The sequence below is a fragment of the Berghia stephanieae genome, chromosome 5 (genome assembly GCF_034508935.2).
Source record: "Berghia stephanieae isolate SIO BIC M18660-M18661 chromosome 5, UCSD_Bste_1.3, whole genome shotgun sequence".
NCBI classification, from domain to species: Eukaryota; Metazoa; Mollusca; class Gastropoda; order Nudibranchia; family Aeolidiidae; genus Berghia; species Berghia stephanieae.
The window spans coordinates 26,579,656-26,587,236 of record NC_088364.1 but is presented as its reverse complement, the minus strand read 5'-3'; the positions used below and the strand labels follow the sequence as shown (position 1 = coordinate 26,587,236).

General features: G+C 33.5%; 1 protein-coding gene across 12 annotated transcripts in view; it reads left to right on the top strand.

Moving 5' to 3' along the window:
- Window positions 1–7,581, top strand: part of LOC144972676 (LLGL scribble cell polarity complex component 2-like) — a 93,700-nt gene that overhangs the window by 23,231 nt on the left and 62,888 nt on the right. The gene's annotated exons all lie outside the window — the stretch shown is intronic.

The following is a 7,581-nucleotide window of genomic DNA, read 5'->3' as shown; positions in this document are numbered from 1 at the left end:
CCTATACAATGGCAATGAATGAATGGCTTGGACAGATAGCTGCAGTTGTCACCTCAAAACCCATTTAATCCCTCATGGTATCGAATTAAGACTTGGTTATCCTCTGTTATAGATGACACCGATGTTGAGCTCGTCGTGTTTAGTGGAAATTAAGCTGCGACCGGTATTATTAATACTGGTATTAATTTCCAATGTCATAAAAAGCCGCATCTGTAAGTTTTAACCAGAGAACGTACACATTTTCTCTGTTTTAACTTATCATTCTATTAATATCTAAACGTGCTCAAAACGCTTTACAACGGGTCCCTCCCTAGCCAACAGCAACACTTGACATGACGCCTGTTAGGCGATTTACGATTTTATTCGGACAGAAACAACGCTGTTAACGGTCAAATACTCATTTTACACCCAAGTACGGTGAGCCTTTTCCAAGGTCAGCTGTGCGCCACCTGGGACTCGAACCCAGGACCTTCCGATCCGAAGGTGAGTGTCATACCACAAGACCGCATAGCCGCATACATAAACAGTAGTCTCGATTGTATTTGATCGTGTTCATCGAATGACTTTCGTCTTTTTTTTTAATATTCTTTTTATGGAGAAAAAAAGAGTCTGCAATACTTGTTATGGAAATCCAAGCCAATTTATTTATCTTTTGCCTCACAAAAAGATGGTTTATGTTGCTCTTGTCCCAACCTCGATTACAAGATGTATTGAAAAATATGAGGATATAACAATATATTATATAATGCGGAAACATTATTTTTTAAAAACAAAACAACATAAGTTTAGAACTGCAGGTGTGTGTGCGTGTGTGTATATGTGTGTGTGTGTGTGTGTGTGTGTGTGTGCCGTATTTCCATGTTAATATAAGAATGTATGTAAACATATTATTATGCAATAACATATTTACAAAATACCAACACTTCTAGGTGTGTGTGTTGGGTGGGGGGGGGGGGGGGGTTACATAATAAACATTACGCGATCCCACCCACACTATGATATCGCCAATCATATTGACAGCTATATGAAATATGATAGCAAGGACAATATTTGTATGCAACAGGAATTAGATCATAATAATCATGTAGCTTCGTACTTACATTGCAAAACTGCTGACAGGTTACAGGATCGTTTTAATTTTATGGACCATTATGCCGTAAGAAGTTCAGGTTTGAAACACTTGTTCGAGAGCGGGGGAGGGGGGGGGGGGAGATGGGGTTCTTCTGTGAAGACTTTCTGCTTTTGCTCTTCTTGAATTTCTTTTTACATTTAATAATAATAATAAAAATAATAATAATAATAATAATAATAATAATAATAATAATAATAATAATAATAATAATAATAATAATATAATATAATAATAATAATAATAATAATAATAATAATAATAATAATAATATAATAATAATAAAATAATAATAATAATAATATAATAATAATAATAATAATAATAATAATAATAATAATAATAATAATAATAATAATAATAATAATGGCATTTGTATAGAGCCTTATTCCGATTTCGACAGGCTCTTGACGCTTTACATTCTTAAAATATTATAGAAAGAAACACGGTGAAACATTTTTTTAAAACAAAGCAATTTCAATTACTTACATAGTAAAAGACATTCTATTTTACACACGTGATAGGAAAAACTTAATTTAAAATAGAATTTGAATTTAAAACAGTTGTTATGACGAAATGTTGGTTCACTGTTAAATGGATTTTCATTATCAATGTCAATAGATCTGAGTTCCTGTGACATTCTTCAGAGAGGTGTAGGAATCGGGAAGTCCGGGAAGGCAGAGATGAGTACTTGTATGTCTTGACCTTACGACCAAAATAGTTCTTTCAACCTTTTATTGTGGTAATTTAAGTAATTCCAATTACATCAATTACATCTTGGCATAATTTCGTTGGATGGCAGAGTGAGAGATGTTGCCATGGTCTTCTGTGCTACATCGTCTTGGGAATATTCTAAATATGAACGATCATATAGCTCGTCTCCACGGACTATATAATGTACTCAATGCGCTTCGAAATGTTTCTTTTCTTTTCCCAGCAAGCCACATAGTTTCATATTTCAAATTATTTATTTCTAAAGCCATTTAAAGTGACTTTATCTTTTCCCCATTGGAAACTACGAATTTGTTTAAATTTCATGGAGGCAGCTGCTTTATTTCTAGTCTCCATCCAATTAGCTGGATTTATTTTTTTTTTATTTGCTTTGTTTTTGTCTTTTGCTGCTTTTTGTAAATCTTTTCTCATAACGTTTTTTTGTATTTATCTTCCAAGTCTGCCGTACTCTGAAAACTTAAAATTTTGGAGAGGGCCCAAGGTTGGCAAGATGAGGGGAATAGAAAATCGATCGATATTTGAAAGACGATTTGTGTTTTGTTTGTTTTTTTTGTTTTTTTTTTTTTTTTGTTTTTTTTTTTTTGTTTTTTTTTTCTTTGTTATTTTTGTTTATTTTTGTTGTTGTTGTTGTAATTTTTGCTGTTTTTGCTTGTTTGTTTAGTATTTGTTTCGTTTTGTTTTATTTTTGTATAATATATTATAATACACTTGAAATGATACATCCTTTTATAATTATGATTTAAAAAATTAATACGTGTGGATTTTTTTTTCTCAGAGTACGGCAGGGTTTCGATTGGGGTGATGTACCTCTTAACCCAGAGAAAAGTCTTTACATGTACTACTTAGATTGTAAAAAAGGAAAAGTTTTCTCTTTTTGTCGAAGTGCTTGAAAGGGTAGATAAACATCACGGTCTTATAATGCTGTCTAGCCAGAGAAGTTACGATCTATTTTGCAAATCAATGTAGTTGAAAAATAATAATACCTAGTTCCTTTCTTCAAACATTTAAACTGTTTGTGTATGTGTGTTTGTGTGTGTGTGCGTGTCTTATTTTGTGTAGGCGGGTGTGTATGTATAATGTATGCCTACTATTATGCTCCTTATATTTTCGGAAAAATGACGAAAGAGAACTGATGTTGATATGGTGAAATAAAATGTTTAATTAGAATAAACGTTATCGCAAAGTGCAAGCCTTCATCTCACTGGTCGATTAAGAGCTGTAGATCAATTGAGGCGCCTACAAAAAAAAACTTTTCCAATTCTAATACGGCAAGGACATAACAAAGACAATACCGACCAAAACAAACAAACAAACAAAAAACAACAACAAACAACAACAACACAAAACACAAATAAAACAACTAGTTCAAATAAGTTTCTATTCAAGTTGGATCTCAAAGGAAAACAAGAGTTTACAGAATGTCATTCCTTGAATGAAATACATTTTTATTTCACAAAAACTGTGGTAAATGCATTTGTAAGTGACTTCGGTGTACAAATTCCGGTTTTGAAATAATATGTCCTATTTTAGCATAAACGCTTTTGTCTTAGTTTCTCAATCCCACCCCCACTCCCTCACACATTTATGACAATGTTGTTGTTTTTGTTGGGTTTTTTTCTTTTTTTTTTTTTTTTTTTTTTTTTTTTTTTTTTTTTTGTTACTTATTGAGATAATTGAATGAAATCAAGTGCAAAGCAATTAGAATGAATGTATCTAAGTCAAGAAATATCACACGCTATTTAAGTGTGTGTGTGTGTGTGTGTGTGTGTGTGTTTGTTTGGGGTTTTTTTAAGACTTGATGTGCGGAACTTTGTCCAGATTCTAACTTTGCAAACTTCTACTTCGAGGCATGAAATTGATTCTGCCTTCTAACCATCCAAAATAAATAATATATTGGTTTACTTTGACCCCACAAGAATCTAGCTTTGCAAACTTCTACTCTCGAGTCTGCCTCATATCCACACAAAATGAATAATATATACTCGTAAGTGTTAGTTGTTTACGTCGACCCCACAAGAATCTAGCTTTGCAAACTTCTACTCTCGAGTCTGCCTGATATCCACACAAAATGAATAATATATAAGTGTTAGTTGTTTAAGTTGACCCCACAAGAATCTAGCTTTGCAAACTTCTACTTCGAGGCATTAAATTGATTCTGCCTTCTATCCATCAAAAATAGGTAATTAATAACGCGTTAGTTTTGTACTTTGACCCCCATGCACTGTAATGACTTCCATGGTCTCTAGCTTGCGTTCAATGGATAAAGATACCGTCGGAGACACCGATAAAGATGGGGCTTACCCTGAGAGGACAGATGATGTGGCTTGGCTTAGCCTTAATGATTAGGGAGGATTCGGAGGACCTTGGTTGATCCGAGGACGACTTCCAGCAGCATCAAAATGTATAGAGTAGATGGAATTAGAATGATCAAACTGGTCAGTTCAAATGGACGTCAGCATTACTATTCAGGAAGTAAGACATTAATTTATGAATAGGGGTAGTAACGGGATTGGTAGATCACCCTGTTTTGTATGCAGTTGTGTAGTTCGATCATCATCAGGTTGGGCTTTAAAAACAAAAACAAAAAACGTTATTGTTTCTCTGTTTATTTTTTTTTTTTTTTTTTTTTTTTTTTGTATTTTTTTTTTTGTATTTTTTGTTTGTTTGTATTTTATTTTCGTCTTTTTATTGTTTTTTGTTTTGTTTATTCGTTTGTTTGCTTGTTGTTTTTTTTTTTTGTTGTTGTTGTTGTTATGTTTTATTTTGTTGATTTGTTGTTGGTTTCTTTAGTTTGTTTTGTTTTGTCTTGTTCATGTTTTTTTGGTTTGATTTTTGCTCTTGTTTTTTTTTTTTTTTTTTTTGTTTGGTTGGGTTTTTCAGGGGATTTTGGGGTTTTTTTTGTTATTGTTGTTTTTGTTTTTTGTTTTCATATCTACCCCCTGATATTTGATTATAATTCAATAAACCCCAACATTTTGAGTGACTTGACATCAGTACGGAAACACGTACACGTGACGTCACTCTTCGAAGCGAATATTTGTTGAGGCAGCCCTGGAAATGTGAGCTTTGAAAAGCTGGTGTCTATAGCTGATTCAAACAGCATGTGTTTAATCCATTTACTGATAGTTTAAGGGCTCTCTGAGTGATGAGGAGGCATCACACTAATGAAAAGGTTATTGGAATATCTTAATGATTTTGTCCTGGATATGTAATCTAATAAATATAGCATGACATCAATATTGTCAAAGTGATATTGGGTAAATACAACTTCACAGTTTATCCTAAGATAATGAGGTGCAGGCTGTTTCAGTAATGAATTGACAAAGAAAGTGACATTATTATATTGGCACCACAATAATCAATTTATATGTGAATATTCGCCTGTCGAAGCGAATCACAGACGGTTCCAAGAAAATGACGTCACTTGTACGTGATTCCGTACTCATGGAAAGTCAACCAAAGTGTTGAGGGTTTATGGAATTCACAATCTCATTAGACAATGGCCAGTAGTAGATTAATATCATTCATCATTATTATCATTAAAATTTAACAAAGAATTATTGTTTACTGTTGTTGTTGTTATTGTTATTGTTGTTGTTGTTTTGTTGTTATTATTATCATTATTCTTGTTGCTGATTTTGCTTTTTTGTTTTGTATTTGTTTTTTTTTTTGTTATTTTATTGAGATTTTATTTATTGGTTTGTATTGATTTTGTTTTGTTTTATTTTGTTTTATTTGTAGATATATGTCCCACACTTTAAGAGATACATATTTCTATAATTATAATCAATTTAAACGGATTATAAAAAGGACTGACTCACCAATCGCGTATTTGTACTGTCCCTGCTGTTGCCACCCATCGCTCTGTCTGCCATCAATGGGTAAGCTGTTCCACTCTCCCCAACTCCGACAAAATGCTTATTTTATTATGGTCAAAGAATTTAACTTCAAACACCGATCGGTTAACATGATCCTCAACAAGTCAATAAGTCACTAACCTGAGTCCTAACTGTTGTCTAAGATTTGAGACGTGTTGATAAGTTGGGGTTCACTTTAATCGATGGATAGTTATAGTGAATGTTTTCTGGTCAAAATGAAAACGTTAATTTTATTTTATTTTTGTTTTGCTTGTTTGTTTTGATTGTTTTGTTGGGTTTTTTTTTTGTGGTTGTTGTTGTTGTTGTTGTTGTTCTTGTTGTTGTTGTTGTTGTTGTTGTTTTTTGGATTTATGTTTTTTTTTTTGGGAGGGGGGGGGGGAGGTTGTTTGTTTGTGGGTTTTTTTTCTTGTTATTATATCTGTTTTAGTTTTTAAGATTTATTTGTTGGGGTTTTTATTTCTTAAATTGTTGTTGTTGTTGTTGTTGTTGTTGTTGTTGTTGTTGTTGTTGTTGTTGTTGTTTTGTATTTCTTTTTTTTTTTGCTTGTTTGTCTGTTTGTTTCTTTGTTTGTTGTGTTTGGGGATGTTTATTTTGTTTATTGGGTGTTTGTTTTTGTTTTTGTTGTTTTATTTTTTTTTCTTTCTTTCTTTTTCGTCAGATTACGGTCGATTCTGTTGAATTACGTAAATCCATATCAATAAGTCTTACTTTCGGTCAGATCTTACAGACCCAGCTACCCCATCTCTGCCGGGTGGACAGAGCGCCCAGAAAAAAAGTCTCGACAGTGTAATATACCTTTCATAAAATGATAATTGATAAATACGTCGTTTGATCATCGATGGTTTCAATATTACAAAGAATGAAAGCTTTGGTAAACTTAGCCAATTAATATTGTCCCTTCCTTAGTTTACAAGGATCTTAGTCCCCCCCCCCCCCCCCCCCCCCCCCCCCCCCCCCCCCTCCTCCTCTCTCTCTCTCTCTCTCTCTCTCTCTCTCTCTCTCTCTCTCTCTCTCTCTCTCTCTTCTCCTTCTCTCTCTCTCTCTCTCTCTCTCTCTTTTTTTTTTCTCTCTCTCTCTTCTCCTTCTCTGTCTCTGTCTCTCTCTCGCTCTCTCTCTCTCTCTCTCTCTCTCTCTCTCTCTCTCTCTCTCTCTCTCCGTAGCTATATCTCTCTCTCTTTCTCTTTGTCGCTCTTTTTTCCTCCCTTTTCTCCTAGAATTTGCTCTCTTTTCACCCCTCTCTAAACCTCTTCCACAGTCACACACACACACACACAAACGCACACGCAAACATATTATACACACAAATACATTCTTTCTCTGTCTTATCTTCTTCTTCTTCTTCTTCTTTCTTTCTTTCTTTCTTTCTTTCTTTCTATCTTTCTTTCTTTCTCACTCCTTCTCTCCCCATCTCTCTTTCTCTTTCTCTCTCTCTCTCTCTCTCTCCCTCTCTCTCTCTCTCTCTCTCTCTCTCTTTCTCTCTCAATCTCTCAGTAATGGAGGTGCGAATGTAAAAGTATATGTCTATCTAGATTATTTGTACAGTTAGATAATTTGTGTTTTTATAAACTAGATAAATATCAAAATGATGTAAGGTTTCTCAGTTAATCAAACTTTCATAGGGTGCGGCATGTTATAGAAAGTTGTTACTAATGATTCATGCAATGAAACACGATCTAGTAGATAAAACCAGACCTGCCGACCATTACGAAAAATTCGTAGAATTACACATTTTTAACTCCTACTTCAGAACTTAATGAGCATCTATCTCTCCGTCATTAAAACTTGAAAATGAAAGTTGATGCCAAACTACATAACTTAAGGTTTTTGAAGTGTTATTTAATC